At 35.1% G+C, this 19,202-nt stretch overlaps 1 protein-coding gene and 1 pseudogene across 2 annotated transcripts in view; one reads left to right on the forward strand and one right to left on the reverse strand.

Annotated features, from left to right (window-relative positions):
• Positions 1-19,202, forward strand: part of NR3C2 (nuclear receptor subfamily 3 group C member 2) — a 316,684-nt gene that overhangs the window by 115,636 nt on the left and 181,846 nt on the right. The window lies entirely within an intron of this gene.
• On the reverse strand, positions 4,156-4,274 carry LOC111739132 (annotated as a pseudogene).

The following is a 19,202-nucleotide window of genomic DNA, read 5'->3' on the forward strand; positions in this document are numbered from 1 at the left end:
TAACAAATTTTGCTACCATATTTTTAGCATTCAGGGTGTTTGAGGGTGTATTATTGTTTAGAAAAATTTCCTCCATAATGCATAAAAGTGCAGATTTCAATATGGATTTTTCTAATTTGTTTATATACATTTATATTTCTGATGGTCTGGAAAAAATGGACTGGTCTCTTGCTTCCGTGCATCAGCAGGTACCACTCTCAAGCTCACCTGGTCATGGAACTTAGCAAGTCTTTGAGTTCTTCTAAATAACCCATACAATCTAAATTTTCTTACATGTTCTGTAGTGAAGATGAAGAGTGATGTATCTCAAAAACCTCCTACGTACCTAGTTAAAAAACTCTACTGTTAGATAATTCCCTTCTCCACAGCACTTGGTCCTCTGCCTTACGTTTGTTTTCCTCTGATCCTCCACCATGCTGGCCTTGGCCTCTCTTCTTCCTCTGCGCACCATCCTAGATTTTTTTCTTTCAAAGTGTCTTCCAATCCCCTTTACCCATGATGCAGAAGTTAGCTGATACTAACTAGCTTTTCTCCCATACCTGAACTTATTTAAAAGAAACAGCTTCTTTCAGTAGGATCCACTATCCTTAGGAACACATTTGTTGTCATCTTTTGTTATTTTCTTGTCCTCTTTGGGGAAGAAGCTTGTTCCAGTTGTTTCCCAGTTAAGTTGGGCCTTAACCCCCAACGTAGTACTACCACCATCCCTAGATCGTTATCCGTATTAAATAAATGTAAATATGAGCTTCTGAAGCAAAGATCCATTCATGTTTGGCTTCATGCTTTGTGTATAAGGGCATTCATAAAGGACAATATCTTAGTGATTTTGGTTTGAAATATATTTTAGTGGCTGCTTTGAGTCATACACACATCTCTCACATTCTCTGAGTCGCTTCATTTGTCAAATGTTGCCTGCCTATCTAATTTCCTCCTCATATGAATCTATCTGTAAGTTAATACTTTAAGCAATTATGTTTAAAATTATAAAGTAGACTAGAAATATTATACAGAATACCTGATTGGTTCCTTAACTCACCATTTTGTTACCATTTTCTAGTAGACAACACATTTTAACTGCAATCATAAATTAGATCTGAAATCAGAAATGACTGCTCCAAGAGAGAAAGAATTCAGCAAACTATCTTGCATAGGACAATTCCTTCAAAGATAGTTGCTATTTCTCTTTGCCTAATTTCATCTTTTTGCATTTCTTACCTGATATAATACAGTAACTAACTCTCCTAGTGTTTGACTATGACTTGGTTTCTTATTAATGAGAGAGAGAGACCAAAAAAAATTAAATTTAAAAACTACAAACTGTCCTAAAATATTTATGTTAAAGGATAAACGTTTCTTCTTATACTATGTTAGGATATTAAGTTGTAAATTAAGGAAATAGTCTTAAGTGTTATTTATAAAGCTGTTGCATTTAATCCATTAATTGTATTAAAAGGGACATATTGTCGTAAACAAGTATTATCTCTTAACTAGGAGCTTATCTACAGCAAAATTCCTTTTATCTTTTCATTTGCCCCATAAGACATATGTGCTATAATCTATTTTTAATGTTTTGCAGCATATTTATAGGGTGAAATTATACATTTAAATCTATGGTATGTGTTTAGAAACCATCTGTTAGAACTTACTGGAAAATAGAAACTTCCTTCATTAATGTGTTTCCTTATTTGGGGACTTAAACATTTAATATCATCTTTCCTACTCTATAACTTGAAGGATGAGAAACATTGAAAATGAGTTCTACTGTGTTCCCAAAGGGGGATTTAAACTTTACTGCTTTCATTCTGTCCTATTTCAGAATTGTTGTGTTATAAAAATAAACATTTTGATTTACTAAGGCAGTAGAAAATTGTGTCCAGTTAATTTAGTTTTTAAATTTGAGGATTTGTTGGAGGAATATTTATGATAGACATCCTCAGTTGTAAGAATGATAAATCTATTTATTTGAAAAAAGTCACTTAGCCAGTTGGAGAAGGTAAAATAGGGGGTGGATTCAAAAATGAATACAATAGACTCCCCGATTTCAAGGAAGGTCAATAGAGCTGTAAAATATGCGTAATAATTCACAAACAAGGGATCTGATGAGTCTCAAAAAAGGGGTACAGAATTTTGCATAAACTGATCATTTGTTTCAGTGTAATGAGTCAATTTATAGGTAATTGCTCTAAGAAAATTATTTCACTTATTTTCTCTGACTTTTATTCTTTTAGAACTGAAACAGTATTATCAGATTTGTTCTCTCTCCTTTCAATTTTTCTTTCTAATTATCCAGGAAAATTTACCTTTTATAAAAAAGCATATTAAATGCCCTCCCCTCAATCGTGGAAACATTTATAGATGACTTTCAGTATTAAAATATACTCCCTCAAGAAATGCAAGTGCAACTATTTTCCTTAACTCACTGTAAAAGATTAAGAGCAATAGGTAGAGAGGTCCTTCTGGTAAGAGAACTCCAAGGCGCTGCCTCCACCATCGCTGTAAAACCTACAGCAAAAGGACAGGCAGATGCAAAGAGTGCCATTGGTTCAAAATCCATGTTGGCACCTGCTTCCAACTGATATTTAAATTTATATAAGTGAAATACATCTGTGGAGATGTCACGTAGAAAGTGATGACAAAATACACCGGGTCAGTGGATCCTCAATACACATCTTGAAGTAAAATTGTATTTTCTTGAGTTCCCTAAAATCAAGAATCTTATGTTCCAGAAGTTTTCATGTAACAGTCACTCAGTTTTCTTTTTTGTTAGTATTCTTCCTGTATCTTCTGAATATAAAAGTATGATTTTTTTTTTTTTTTGGTATAAAGGTAGGGTGAAATAGAGAAATTTACTTGTACCATAGTATAACACAGTCAAGTTGTTATTTAAAAAAAAAATTAACATCTTCAGAAAAAGATGTTTGGGTTTTAGTATGCACTCTAGACTTGAAAGAATTCTCTTTTTCAGTAGGTTTATCTGAGAATTTTGTTTCCACAGGGATTTGGAAATAGAAACTTATTCTTTAGCTTTTCTTTCTTTAAAAACAAAAATACAGAAGCAGGAAGTGAGGATTGTGCATCCATAAAAGAGTTACAGAAAACTAAAGAAAGGAAGTGACTGAGATCTGGTCTTCATAGAGTGAGTAGGAGGTTGACAGACTTAAATCATGTTTTGGTTCTGTTCCAGCAATTATTTGTATAAATAAGTCTGAGGTGATGCACATTGATGTTTCTGTAGTAAGATCTTAGGATGTTTGCATGTATTTTCACATGTTGCAGCAGAAAGAAAAAAAAAAGCTGTATTTGACAGTGTTCTCTAGAGAAACAGCACCAATAGAATGTGTGTGTGTGTGTGTGTGTGTGTGTGTGTATCTGTCTGTCTGTCTACCTGTCTATCATCTATCATTTGTCTGTCCCTCCATCCACCCACCTACCTTCCTATCTCCCTATCAGGAAAGGGAGGCAGAGGGGAAATAAGCATTTGCTCGTGCAGTTATGGGGCTGTCAAGTAAAAGTTAAAGTGCCCTAGGCATCTATCTTAAATATCAACAGAAGAAGTTGTCTTCCTTCTCTAGGTCCCAACATACCACCAAGAGTGTCTTAAGAAGTGTTTGACAGAACAAAGAGCATTCTATTTCAATCCAGAGAAAGCCTGCACGTCTAAGCCCATAGTCTACCTTTTACTTCCTTGGACGGTTACTTGATTTACTTACCTTTTTCTTTTTTAGAAACTGTAGGTAAAATTGCCTAGAAAAGTACATTATATACAACAGAAAGAGAATTCAGTTTGTGAAAACACGGACTGTAGAGTACTATGCGGACAAATATGAGGCGATGGTATGGTGCACACTGTTGGCCCAGATGGCTGTCATGGGCTATTTTATTTTAAAATAGAATCAACTTTTGTCTTTTATTAGCCTATCCTCAGAATCCTTTCCATAGTATTCTAGCTCCTGCAAGTTTTTCTGTGATCTCCGGGAGCATTTGTTTATTTGGCATGTAAAATAAAAGCAGCTGAAATATCCAGGACACATGTTGAACCTATAACATCTATGAATTTCTTTTTTTTTTTTTTTTTTAAGATGAGGCAACTCTTGGTTGACCTCACAGATTGCAAGGGCCTTGTCAGCTTACAATCTCTTATTTTTTTATTTTTTACACCTACAGCACCTGGTCTTCCTAGGTGGTCTCCCATCCAAGTAGCAACCAGGCCTGACCCTGCTTAGCTTCCGAGATCAGACGGGATTGGTCTTGTTCAGGGTGACACGACCGTAGACTACATCTATGAATTTTTATAAAATATTCATATTCCTGAGAAAATATGCACTTGTCTAAATAGTAGAAGCATTTATTACTTCCACATCCCCAAATTGAGTTAACTGCCACAAGTCCCCCGTTTTCCCAGCTCTCAGTCATAACGTGTTCATGTACCAGCTGCTGTTCAGCTCAGTCAATCACAAGGAGCTTTTATGTGCCCAACTGTCGATGAAGATTGTCCTAAATAAAGCTTCCCCACATCATGAACTCTTCTTCATTTTGGAGATTTTCAGAGGAGTTTTGGAAGTTGTAATTTTAAAAAGTAATAATAAAAGAAGAACGGGATGCTTTGCAGCAGGATAATGCAGACTCTGCATGTCCTGCAGCCCGGTTCTGTGCTCCGCACCACAGCTGTGTGTGCAGCAGGCCTGGGAGCGGGCACAGCTGGAGGGACCCCATCCTCTCCCTCGGACTCTGCCAGCCAGTTCTGACTGTAGCCTCTGCCTCTCCTCGCCGGCTTTAAAAGAAGATTATATTGTGTTATTGAGGAGAATGGAAGAGAAAATGTTTTTGTTTTTTCTTTCTTTCTGGATCCCAAAGATATTTGGTCTAGAACAAATCTTAGAAAAAGTTAGAGTCCAAATTAATTAGAATGACTTTATACTTCCCTTTTCATTGTATATGGACCAGAATTTTAAATTATTCCAATGACACCAAAAATGCTTTGAACTTTTCTCATTATTTTACAAATGAGGACATTTTTATTTTATCATTTCATTGACCACTCAGGAACTGCAAAAAACGATAAATTACATAGACAACTAGATACAGATTATTTATTAAGATTAAATTCTAAAGCCTTATGTTAATGAAGGCATAGCATATTTGCAATAGCATTTGTAATTTCTGTACAGCAGAATAACTAGAATTTTTGTGCCCTGATGTCCTCTGATCCGCCTAAATGCTGATTGACAGCGGATGACCAGAGACTGACCCAGAGTAGTAGATCTGCAGAAGGTGCTCTTGATGTTTGCTCTGCCATCTGTTCTAGGATGTCCACATAAATCATTTGATCATTTTGTCATATCTCAATCTCAATTCACCATTATTGATTTAAATTAGCTGTGTCTTTTCTGGTAAAGAAGAAACTAAGTTAACAGTTAATTTCTAGTTCTTTTATTCTAGTTTCTTAATTTGGGTAAAAAGCAAACCTATAAATTCTGAAAATAGGAGGCAAATACAATACATTTTCATCCTCCCCAAGCCATTCTCTTCCCTTATCCTCTTCCAGAAGCAATCACTCTTCTGGATTTGTCTTGCTTTGTTTTGTTTTACCTTAGGTTAGTTTTGCATGTTTTAGAACTTCATATGAATGGAATCATGTAGTATGATCTTCATCCATTTATTATAACGTTTTTTAGATTTATTTTTGCTACTATAAAATTGTTCTTTTTATTGCTATGTAATATATCATTATCTGAATATACTACAGTTTATCTCTTCTATTGGTACTTACCTAGGCTGTTTCAGTTTGGGGCTGTTAAAAATAAAGCTTCTGTGAATGTTCTACTACATGTCTTTCTGAGGATATGTTTTCATTTTCTTGGGCAAATATCTAGGAAGGGAATTGTTTCATAGGACAGGTGTGTGTTGTCTTAGAAGAAACTGCAGTTATTTTTCTACAATAATTACAGCATTTTACGTTTCCACTAACAATGTCTGAGAGTTCCTTTTTCTTTATATCCTCACCAACATTTTATATGTCTTTTTAATTTTAGCCATTCTGGTGGATATATAGTATGTGACTTTTTTAATAAATAGGTATATTTTCAAGAACTCTAAGGTTAATTTGCATGCTATGAATTATCTGTTACACCTACATATTTTGGTATTTTTTTTAAATTAGAAAATGTGGGTTTTCTCCCAACTTACACAGATATTTTTGTTCATTGGTTCGAGTTGAGAAATTTCACAATTAAATATAATAATGATTAGGCTAAAAAGTAATGAAAGATAACTAGTCAATTATAAGTCTTCACATTTAGTGTGGAAACATATTTTTAATTGGTTTGTTCATTAGCTAAATCATTCATTAAGTCATAAATATTTTCTTTGTGAATGTCTATCTATGCTGTCCAATAGAATTTCGCTTTGATCGACATGGTCATTCTGTGCTATTCACTATAGTAACTGCTAGCAAATGAGGCTGCTGAGCACTTAAAATGTGGCTAGTGCTGCTGAACAAGACTTTAAAATTCTGTTTTAATTATGGCTAGGGGCTGCCATATTGGATAGTGCCTGTCTAAATAAATACATCCAGAAGTTGTCTGGTCTTGCATTACATTATAAAATAAAGAAAATTTCCTTCATACTTATATACTAAGAATTACAAGCCTGACTGTAATCCTTGCTTTAATGTCACTTACACTTTTTACATTAGGAATTTTATTTTAAAAATTATTTTTAATTGAAGTTTTATATTGAGATAATCGATTCACATGCTGTTGTTAAGAATTACTAAATAATTACTAAATAAAGATCCCGAATGCCCTTTATTCACTTTCCTCCAATTGTAATATTTTACAAACCATAGTACAGTATCACAACAAGAACATCAATGTAAGTACAATCAAACCCAGAATTCTCAGTATTGTAAAGTTATATATCTGATGCTTAGATTGTTTAGAATAATAGCCACTTAAAAAAATATCCACCCGACTGGGCATTTGTTTCTATGCATAACATGAAATGGGCAGCTGATTCAGACCCCCTTCTATTTATGATGTTAGAAACTCATATGTTTCATTTATGTCACAGACACGTGTGCTTTTTAATTGCTCAGATCATTACCCAGCAGATTGAAGTCATAAAGACAGGGAATCATTACAAACAATCCAGTTTTCTTAAGAATGAAGTCATTTAGTTTCAATGATTATGTGATAATGAAAGATATAATGTTCTCACTGTGAAGAAAGAAAACAAATAAAAGATCTTAATTAGACAGCGTTCTCTTTTGATTATAATGGGACAAAATATAACTCATTTCTGATTTTTTCAATCTAGAATCTTATAGATTATAAAGAATAACTGTGAATACTGCTTTTTGGATTAATTCCCAGAAATGTATTAACATCTTAAGTGATGCTAGAGCACAGATAAGGGAGTTGACAGTAAAAATATTACTTTTGTCCTTCAAAATAATCTTTTAAAATAAAAGATGTTTATTTTGATAAATGATTCAAGGAGCTTGTCAGTCAATAAGATGTTTTGTGACCTTCCTAAGCTCATCCTAGATCTGCTCAACCCTGTCTCAATGACCTAGCTCCATCCTTATTTTTTAATCAGCTCATGTTAAGAATCTCTTCACTTTATGCAAAGTATTAACTTGGACAAAATTGACCCATGTTTTCTATGCTTGCTGTATTTCGTGATGAAATAGGTTGTTTCTGGAATAAAAAATACACCTTTTCTAGCTCCTATCAGGCTGTCGTCTCCAGTGGAGATGAGAAGTGGCGTGGGAAGACAGGACAGAGTCAGGACGCATCCCCCTTAGTTCCGTGCAAGGGGGGATGTGGCGAAGTGAAGGTGAAGTAGTCACTAGGGACTATTTCTTGTCCTCGCTGAGCTTAGGTTCTAGCAGAAGAGGGTGGACATGTGTTAGACGAAATTCAAGGTGGTGTCGTCAGTGAGCGTGTAGGGAAGAGAGAGCCAGTCCATCTTGGTGGGTGCAGGTGCTGTCATGTGCGCATGGCCTTACAGGATGGGCAGGATTTTTGGTGGCCAAAGATGGCAGGAGTAGGCATTCTAGATAGAGATGCTGACGGGGATAATGACCTAGTGACCAGAAAATACTAGAAATGTCTGTGTACTTAGTTTCTAGAGGAGAAGGTCATGCAGAGTGATAGAATGGGGATAGAGACAACTAGGAGTTGGAGCCTGATTGTGACAGCTCTCAGTCAGGGCTGCGACTTTTGGACATTTTGGGGGACAATGCTTATTATTATGCTTAAATGTACTTCTCAATTCATTCAGTTTTTTTTTTTAGTTTTCTACACATGCTCTTCTGTCTGCATATCTTAAATATTAATTAGGTTCCAGAAAAGATGATCTTACAATGTATCTTATTTTAAAGAGAAATTTTCATTTTGTGGTACTTGTAACTGTCAGTAATTATACCAGATCAGTATGCAGGTACCTAGGAGGACACCCAGTAGGGCCAAACCCCTCACCTGGGGGAAGGCACATGGAAAAGAGGTGCTTTGAGTACCAAAGACAGCCTTACTGACCGGCATGGAAGATGGTGGCCCAGTTCCCATAGAGAGGATTTTGCTCTGATGCGGTTAGATACCAGAATGGGGGCAACCAACAAGCTAGGGTCACGTGTTGGTAGGACTTTTGTTACCATTACCGTTAAATCTAAAATAATGATAGGACCGATGCTCCTATGAAAATCTAATGCCTGATGATCTGAGGTAGAGCCGAGGTGGTGATGCTAGTGCTGGGGAGCAGCTGCAAATACAGATGAAGCCTCAATTGCTTGCTGGCCACTCACCTCCTGCTGTGCGGCTGGGTTCTTAACAAGCCACAGACCGGTATCAGTCTGTGGCCCGGGGTTTGGGGACCCATGACCTAACAAGCAGATCACCAGACTGACCTCTCCCCTCATTAGAAGCATTGAGCAAATCCGATGTCAGAGATGTGACTCTTTCTCTTCCTTGCCTCTGAGATGTATTGAGTGTATAGGCCAGACTCGAAACGGTTTATGACTGACGCAGGAAGCCATCAAATGGAATGCAAATTTCTCTAAATAAAGAGCAGTTAACAGTTGTGTATGAAAGAAAATAACTTAAAATGTGAGCATTTTAGGTAAATATATGTCGTCAAGGCATTTCTGGACAGTAACAGATTGGAGGAGGGAAAACACATCCACACTGAACCAGTCTTAGCATTGGTCAGCCCCACCTATGCGATGGCAGAATCAGTGTCTGGGAGTTACTGGACGTTCCATCTCTAGATTCCAAAATGTTCACAGCACGATCTGATGAGATACCCTTTGATCTGATGGATTCTGATGCCGAGTTTGGTCTGAGGACTGTCATCCCCAATTCATTTCCCTGCATTTGCCCAAGCAAGGAACTTAGTCTTCTGAATGAATGGTTATAAATTGATTCAGGTTTTTTTAAAATTTTTTTTTAGGAGAAATGTTTATATCTGGTTTGATCTTCCCTACAGTTAGTGTATTGATATTATCTATATTGTATGGATAATATAGATTATGGATAATATATTATCTATGTATTATACATGTAAAATATATTATGGGTGGATATATATACACACACACACACATACATATATATACACACACACACACACATATATATATATATACACACATACACATATGTATATATTTTTGTATTTGCCAGAGAAGAGTATAAATTTTTCTCATTAAATGAAAAACAGAAAATTCTTGCCCTAAGTGCAGATGTTCTTATTTTGAGATTTTTTAAGGTCTTCTAACTCTGAAGTTAATTATTAACTTTGTTTACATTCTGCCGTTTTTCAAAAGCTCGACAATATAGCTATTACTTGATATCATCTCTATATCCCTTTTACCTGTTATAGCCCTGGTATCTAGAAGTCAGTGAGTATACTTTGACTTGCTTGTTTAACAGAGTATTATAAAATAGACACATTCTAAAAGGTTATCAAATCTTATTTTTCTATAGACTTTAACCTATCATATCAAAATTATGGCTGAGTCCATTGCCCAGTGTCTGTTAACAGCCCTGAGTAGTCCAGAGATCTTTGAGAACTGGGATACGGTCAGGAACTCAGCCATTTGACTTTTTTGAAAGACCTTATTAAAATTCTCTATATTATGATCCCTCATGCTCATTCAAACTATAATCTGGAAGAAACCTCATAGCCTGGCCACCAACCTGGAATGGATTACTTTGGACTGTAACAGTTGTTGGACAGGGACTGGGGGAACTAGTAGGTGTACTTTCCAACTTTATAAATTAGTATAGCAAGTGTTGTTGAAAATACTAGAATTTTCTCGTTAGATCCCTTTTAAAAAGTGCTGTGTATCATGATGAGGGTTTTAGCAATATTAACATGGCATTTTATATGTCTTCTTAAAATATAATTATATAAAGCAACTAATGTTTAGTGGGCATTAATGCATGCCATACAGAATTTCAGTTATGAAATCATGAGAGGTAAATTTAGAACCAGAATAACAATTTCTTACAGAGAATATCAGAATGACAGCTGATTTATCTGAATAAGGTACTGTATCCTTCCTATGCTATAAATGACATCCAGAGGTAGGGGTAATAGAGTATAATAAAGACCAAAAGATGAAAACTAGGAAAAATAGGAAAGTATATTCAAGAAAATTAAGGTTACTCCAAAGAAAAGAAATATATTACTAGGAATGTAGTAATAGTTTATACTATTTACTACAAAGTAAAGTTGAGAAGGGCAATGCTACTGTATGTAGGGTTTGTTCACTGTGAAAGTCAATGTTTTGAAAAATTTTAGTAAAATAACTAAGCATCACTTCCCATGTAGTGAAAAGGTCACTACATGGAAAAATGAAGGCCAGCGGAATCACTTCACTGTATGTAAGTGTAAGCGAGAACTGAATTAAAGATGTTCGCAAACAAGAATTGGTTTTCATTGACTAGTGTTCAGTTGCATACTGAAATATTGATAGTAACAGAAAAAGATATAAATGCTTTGTCAAACTCCAAAAGTAAGATCAATAAAAATAATGCATATAATGATAGTGTAAAAAGCAGTTCTCTTAAGATTTCATCTCCTAAAATATAAGCGCAGATACATTTTTGGAAAATAGTATGTCAAAAGGCTAACTTGGGGATACTGTCCATATTTTATTGTGTGGCAAACTTAAAATTCTTGACATAAAGACTTATGTGGTAAAAAACCTTAGAATTATTAGAAAAAAAAAGTCTGTCATATCTAACTACAGATTTATAATTATCAGGGGAAATAAAGTTTTAGAAATAAAACCAAAATCAAAGAGAGCATTTTTTTTGCTTTTAGTTAATGCGGATTATTCATTTTAATTAACAAATGGTATAAGAGTAGATGTCAGTCTAGAAAGCTGATTTGTTATTCATCCCATCTTTCAATAAAAATGCTAATTTACTTGACATGGTTTGGAAGTAGACAAATGCTAAAGACAGGTTTGTATACAAAGTTGAATGAAAGGAAATAAATAACAGATAAAAAATTATTTTGCTCATTCTAATGGGTTATTGTATATCAAAAAATGAAAATATTTTGTAAATTTAGATCAGAGAAGATGACCGCCCTCTCTTAAAACTGACGAATCTCAGTTTTCAGAAAATTACATTTTGACAATGTAAGTGCAAGAAAAAGTACCAAAAGTAATGATAAACTAGAATCTCTTAGATATTTGAAATCTGGAATTGGTGTTTAAAAGATAGATATGTTCTAGGCTCATGTATGGACAGTAACTAAGCAATTGTTTGCATTAAGAGCACATTGACCATTTCAGGAACATATAATTTCAAAACCAGGAAAATATGGAATGAAAATTTAAGTTCATTGTGTTTAAGTTGATATAAAAAGTTTTAATAATCTTGTTTTATACTATGCTCAAATGGTGAATGGTGATAATGATTTTACCTGGTATTTTAATTATCTGTTGCTGCATAACAAGTTACCCCAAATTTAGTGGCTTGGAACAACATTATCTCACATTTTCTGTAAATCAGGAATCCAGTAGTAATTTGAGTCCCTTACTTTAGAGTCTGTTATGGGCTGAATTCTATCCCACCCCATGTTCATATGTTGAAGCCTTAACCCTTAGTACCCCATAATGTGACTGTATTTGAAAATAAGTCTTTACGTAGGTAATTGAGTTAAAATGAAGCAGTTAGAGTGGGTCCTAATCCAATATAACTGGTGTCCTTATAAAAAGAAGACATTTGACACAAACGTGTGTGGACAGAGGAAAGACCATGTGAGGATACAGAGAGAAGTCTGCCTTCTGCAAGCCAAAGAGAGAGGCCTTAGAAGAAACCAAACCTGTCCACACCTTGATCTCGTATTTCTAGCCTCCAGAAATGTGAGAAAGTAATTTCTGCTGTGTAAGCCAGCTAGTTGGTGGTACCTTGTGATGGCAGCTATACAGACTAACACAGGATCTCACAGGCTGCAACCCTCTCAAGGCTCAGATAGGGAAGGTCAGTGTCTAAGCACTCTCACTCTCGTGTGGCAGTTGGCAGTATTCACTTCTTTGCAGCGTCTCGAACTGGGGGCCTCGGTTTCCCACAAGCCGTTGTTCTGAGCCTATGGGGGAATCTCTTATGGGCAGCTTGTTTGCAACGTGGCAGCTCGCTTTTTCAGAGCCAGCAGGAAAGACTTGGAGAGGAGGGAGGGACTCCAGAAATCTCAGTCTTTCATAATCCATTCTCCAAAGTGATATCTTATCACTTTTGCTGTATTCCAGAAGTGAGTCTCAAGGGGAGGGGATTATACAAGGGTCAAATAACGGAAGATGGCACCCATTAGCTCTCGGAGGGTGTGAGAGTCTTCAGAAGTATATATTTTCCTTTATGTTTATCCATATAATAAAAAGAATATCAGAGCATTGGTCGAGTCTCATGTAGTAATGATTATATGTAATTTATAAACCATTTTGTTTCTTTATGGTGGTTAGTGAGTCATTTTGATATGTTTTCTTTTTTTAATGATTATATAACTGTTAATACAAAACTAACAACCTGTATGCAATTTTAGCTTGTGTAGCTGAAGGACGTTTAAGGCATATTAGGGCCAATAAATGCCAGTTGGCATTGAGCATACCATATATATATATTTTTTTAATTTTATTGAAATATATCAAACGTACAGAAAATCAACAGAAGCATATAATATACACTCATCACTGAAGTTTAACAATTGTTTATTGTCATATGTATATCACTTTTTTTCCTGGCTGTAAGTACTAAAAGTAAAAAAAAAAAGTGTCATTACAGACATCATGGATTTTTATCTCCAAATATTTCAGTATTCATCTCTTAAAAGGCATATTTACCACACAATGTACTATCGTGGTAATACATAATGAAATTAACAATTATTGCATACCTAGTTCATATTGAAATTTCTCCTTGGTTATCTCAGAAATGGCTTTCTATAACAGACTTGTTCAAACCAGGATCCAGTCGAGAAGCATATATTACATTTAGTTTTTATGTCTTGCAAGTTTCTTTCAGTATACTTGTTCACCTTTATCTTTTTCAGTACATTGACTTGTTAAATAATGGGGCATATTTTAAATCAGCGATTAATTTTTTTTTTCTTTCTCCCAAACATTCCTGTGGCACTGAAGTTATTCACACCAGAATCTTGATCTGAAAGACTAGTATACTAAGCAGAAGGCATGAATCAGATAAAGTAGAGAGATCTGCTCTGATTTAGGCAAGGCTGAGAGACCGGTCTCTCCAAGCTACCCCCATCCCTACTCCCAGCCACCTTCCGGGTGAACCCCTGTGTTTGGCACAATCTGAAGCACAGTCTTTTAAACTTTAGATCGTTTAGACTGAAAGCCTGAATAGGAAGAAAAGAAAAGAGCAGACAGAGTGAACAAGAGAGAATCGGTGAAGCAGCTGGGCAGGATTCAGATCTTACAGCTTTCGCGTGCTCTGGAGCAACTGGCTAGTGCCCAGGAACCATGTGCTGAATGGAGGGGTGAGGACAAGTTGACTGAGGGGCCACTCATTGACCTTTTTGCCACAAGCCAGCCTCTTCCTGATTATTCCTATTAGAATGACCACTCCACATGGGCAGAACAACGCCTGGCACTTAAGCATGCTCAGTTAATATTGGTTGGATAAATTAATATATAAATGAAATATGAGTGAACTAACAATTACAGTGCAAGTATTTTGTTAGGCTTTGTGCTTTTCACATAATAAATAAGATATTAATGCATTACTAGGTCTTTATGAGGTAGATATTATTGTCACCATTTTATAGGTGAAGAAATTGAGCTACAGAGATTTTTGTATAAAATTACTCAAATTATGGTCTGACAAACTCTAAAATTCATCTTACTGGCTATAGTGGAACTAGAAAATAGCCAAGACAGCCAGATTTTAACTCTAGCTTTTCTGCATACTAACAGACTGTTTCATTTTATGGAAATCATTTTGGTCTCTGTTCTTCAGTTTCTTTATCAAAAATATAGTTAAGTATGTTTTCATGGATCGATTATAAAGGTAAATTTGATATAAGTAAGCAAAAGTGTTATAGAAAAAACTCGAGCTCTGTCCTGAAAGTATTATCCACTATAATGTTTAGCATATCGTTGGCACTTTTTAGCTTCATGTCTGACATTATTAACATTTGACTGATAGAATTTACACATGTCATTTTGTGCATGCTGTGTTTTTGTAGGGCTGTGTAACCAAAACCATTATATACTTTTCCAGGAGTTGCTATGTCTAAATAATATTTATAATACACACTCAAGGAACTGTGTAAAATACTTTATACTATAACTTAGTTGAATATAATAGTGAACTAAAGTGAAAATAATATGGTACCAGGTTATTTTATCACATAGTTTTCTTTTAATGGTATTTGCTTTAATAGAAGTTGAATTTTTTAAGTATAGTAATTTTATAGGAAAACTTTGACAGTTTAGGTTGGCAATTCCAAATCAGCCTACTCATTGTGTTCACTAAAGTGTTCTTCCAAAAATAAATGAGTAGGCTGGCATTGTGTTTTAAACATCAAGCTAATTTTGGTTAATTATATAAATGTAAAAGCCATGGGCAAGGCAGCAATTCAGTTTTACTAGATGATGATCAGTGAAATTGTAAGACAGCTTGCTGAATTATGCACATCAAGCTAATAACCTGAATGTATTATGTCCGAAAGGACAGTGCCTGGCAGAGCATCAGATAGGAAGCCTTCCCAGTGCTTTAATAAGGGGCTTGTGAAAGCTTGCAAAAGAGGGTACAAAGTTAGAAACGGTAGTAATGTCTCTGATTGGAATATAAAAACACAAGAGGAAAAAAAAATGGTTACCATGCATAGCTGGTAATTATTAAATAATGGAAGGCTGGGTTGAGCAGCCTCGTGGCCATCCCTTACATGCTCCTTATCTCTAGTTTTTGTTTAAATAAAATGAGAGTTCTATATTATGTGGGACTTTCATTTAAATTAGTTGAAATTAGCATTCTGCCACAAGCAAACAGGAAATACAGATGCAGAATAAGAATGTAGTGCAGGCAGGAGAGTTTAGAGCACTTGACTCTTCTCTAAGGACTTTCACATTCAGAAAAGAATTATGACCCCTTTGTACGTGATTGTAAGATAATAATGGACAGGAATTATGTTGTGAGCTTTTTTGCTGTAACTGAGTTCAATTGGTGGATTTATGTTGATTTCTATAAAATAAGAAACTGAACTTATTAAAATGCTTTTATGATTAGATGTAGATTTCTTTAACCTTCTGTTTCTTCTCATGCTTAGGAAAACATCTGAGTACTTGACCGTGGCATGATTTCTTTATCTTGGTTGAATGATCTGTGGTCGCCTCTTGGGTTTATCCAGGAAAGGGGTACATCTCTCCTTCATCCATATTCCATCGGATGAGCCAAGAATGATTGTTCAGGCTGTTTAATGAAATAATAGATTTGACTAAACTTTCTTTCAGTAACCATATGGTCATTGTGAAGAATCTAAACAGTTGATTTGTATAATGAGATTAGTTTCTTCAGTTTTGTACATGTATTCACGAGCAGTTAGATGCCAGTACCCCAGAAGACAGCAGAAACAGACTTAAAAGCCATCATAGTAGCTAGGTTTTCAAAGTGATTCCTGGTTCACTCCATTACTATTATCAACTGGCTTTATAATGTTATAATATCTTAGGAGTTCAGCATATCCTAAGAAAATTGTATTTCTGTTCATCGTGCTCTTTTACAGAGTTTGAACTGGTTGCAGAAATTTAAATGAAATTCTTTGTGCCACACGCCCAGGCTTGTCCTGCAATATTACTTTAGATAAAGCAAAAATGTTCCAGTTATTTCTATTTAATATATTGCTTCTCAACTCTCCTAGTCATATGTTAATTATAAAACACATGATATATAGAATAATATTTGTTTTTAATCATCATTTTAAACATACATCGTAAAATCATTCTTTGACTACAACTAACATGTTAACATTTTTCCTCTAGAATACATTCTGTAAAAGATAAATGAATTTATAAAATGTCACAAGTGTGAAATAGATTCATAGAAATGATACAAGGAAGCATCCAACTCTTTAAGGTAACAGTATATTTGACTGTAACGGAGGCTACTGTGTCGTATCCCCACATGTAAGGGACAGTAAGGCAGCTGAAATATGTGGTCACAGAGGGAGTTTTTAATTTCAAAAGATGAAGTATGCGTCCTCTCTTGCCTTTTCTATTAACCAGGCTTGTTGCATCTCTTTTTGGCATGACTAGAAACTGCACAACTTCAACTTCAACGTCAACTTCAGACAGTCATTTTTAAATTTTTCTTCCTTGGCACAAGTCATGGATTAGAAAGACCTGAGCTTTTTTTTTTTAATGCATTCATTTTATGATAAAGGCTGCAGGAGGCAGAAAATTGCTTTGTTCTGGGGACAGAAAACATTCTGGGCCCTGGTCTCTTCTGACATCCTACGTTCACTTTTTCCACATGATATGTACTCATGACAACTGTAGAGTAGGACTTTGAGAGCACTCATACCTTACATCAGAGATCTGGGCTCTGGAAATGAACCAGATGTTGTATAACCCAGAGAGACAGGCTGATGATTGGCCTCTGAGTCTGACTAACCAGGCTTTAAGTCTGCTTCTGCCAGGTACCCTTTCTGTACCCAGAGTTTAGTTACATTTCGCTTTTTCTGGGCCTGAGTTTCTCATCTATAAAGTAAGAACAAAAAACCTATAGCAAGAAGACTTGCTTGCAGAATTAAATTAAAAAATGCATGTGAAGCCCTCAGTGCTATTAGGTTCAGTGCAAATTAATTTCCTTCCTCTTCCCCTTGAAGGTCAGAGGGTTTGGACAATGGCCTGATGGCCTGGGATTACTGTGCTGTGGGCCAGTGTGCCATCTGAAGGCAAACAGCACTAATTGGAGCTCTGCTTATTAGTGTAAAATAAACTTGGTTCACAAGATAGAAAGTCATGGATCCTTTTCACCTTCCTTGCTGGTCAGATGTCTGTAACAGTGAGATTCTTAACAGCAGATGGACTAGCAGGAATCCTTATAGTAAATAACCTGAATGTATTTATTTACTAACCTCATTTGTTACAAAAAGAAACACATTTTTATTCTTCTAGATAAATTTAAAGATCGCTGGTCAGTGTCCAGTCTTGATTCTTCCATGAGCTATGCATGAGAACTCAAGACACATTCATTTATCTTTTCGTCCACTCATCTATGTGTTGTCTTCAAACATATATTGAGTATTAATATTTGTCAGACCTTTTGCTGAAGGCCCAAAGATTAGGTCAGCCCTGCACTCTCAAGGAGTTGGTAGGCTTGTGGAGGGATACTAATGTATGCATAGAATAACCCAGAAGAATAAATACTAGTAGAGGTGTGTCCACACTGAGCCCTCCTCAGTGTTCCTTTAGTGCCCCATCCCTCCACCATTACATTGTCCCATTTTTACTTGCAGCCTTATCTCTCACAGGGTATAAGTTACATGGTAGCAGGTCAATAAAATATTTCCTCAGCGAATTTAATTAGTATGGAAACACCTTGAAAGTAGTCATTACTGATAGGAGTAGAGATAGGCTGGTCACCGTCTTTGGCCTTGGTTGTCTTATATGTGACATGAAGGGGTTCATGTCCTTTTGAATTTCTATGGTTACTGCTGTTAAAAATTGAATAATGATTTACCAGAAATTGATGTTATCAAATATGAATTAATGAACTAAGTTATTTGTTGTCTAGGCAGCAGTTAGGAATTAACCAAGAATTGAATAATAAGTTGCTGTTTTTCTATTGTATAGATTGCATAATTTTTAGCATTTTTCTTGTTATATTCTAAAAACGGAGAAAATTTTAAGAACCTTTTGCCAGTTGAGTTACAAAAAGTGGTGGATGAGGAACGGAATGTGTGACCATAAATTCAATTCAACCGAAAACAGCAATTATCTAAATTTGAGGTTGTTAATACCTTTAAAATTTCTAAATAGTCTTTCGAGATTCTTAAAACGTCAGCTGCAATCACAATGGGAAAGCACTGAAAATTCTTTGGGGTCGGTGTCACTCTTGTGTTTATTTTATAAATGGGTATTTTTTTTTTTTTAAACAATATCCTTTGGCATGAAGAAAACACTATTTATAAATTTTGAGTTATAAAGCTGCTATCGATTATTTAAAAGTTTAATATTATTTTGAAAAACCTCATCAACTTTGCATGTTGTAATTTCTATGGAAATTACATCTTTGATTCTTGCGGTTAGGTGTAATGCCTAAAATTGATTTACTAGACCATATACTTAAGCAAGGTTATTTTAATTTGTATTTACTTAAAGTTATCTTCTTTCTTCACATGTTTCTTCTTATCTTTCAAATGAGTCAATTATTCTGATTGTTTCCTTCTTTCAAGTACTATGTGTTTGTACTTTAAGCACATAGAATATCTAAAATAATTTTTTCTTATAGCTTGCTAGGTATGATTTTTTTCTCAGCTCTATGTTTCCTACCTTTTCCTTCTAAATCCCTCATTTCATTGCTCTCTACTCCTATTCTGCAGTCACACTGGGAAAACCACTGAGAGTTCTTTGGGGTCAGTGTCACTCTTGTGTTTCTCTTATAAATGAATATTTAAAAAAATATATATCCCTTGGCATGAAGAAAACACTATTTATAAATTTTAAG

This window comes from Pteropus vampyrus, unplaced genomic scaffold (genome assembly GCF_000151845.1).
Source record: "Pteropus vampyrus isolate Shadow unplaced genomic scaffold, Pvam_2.0 Scaffold47, whole genome shotgun sequence".
Taxonomy (NCBI): domain Eukaryota; kingdom Metazoa; phylum Chordata; class Mammalia; order Chiroptera; family Pteropodidae; genus Pteropus; species Pteropus vampyrus.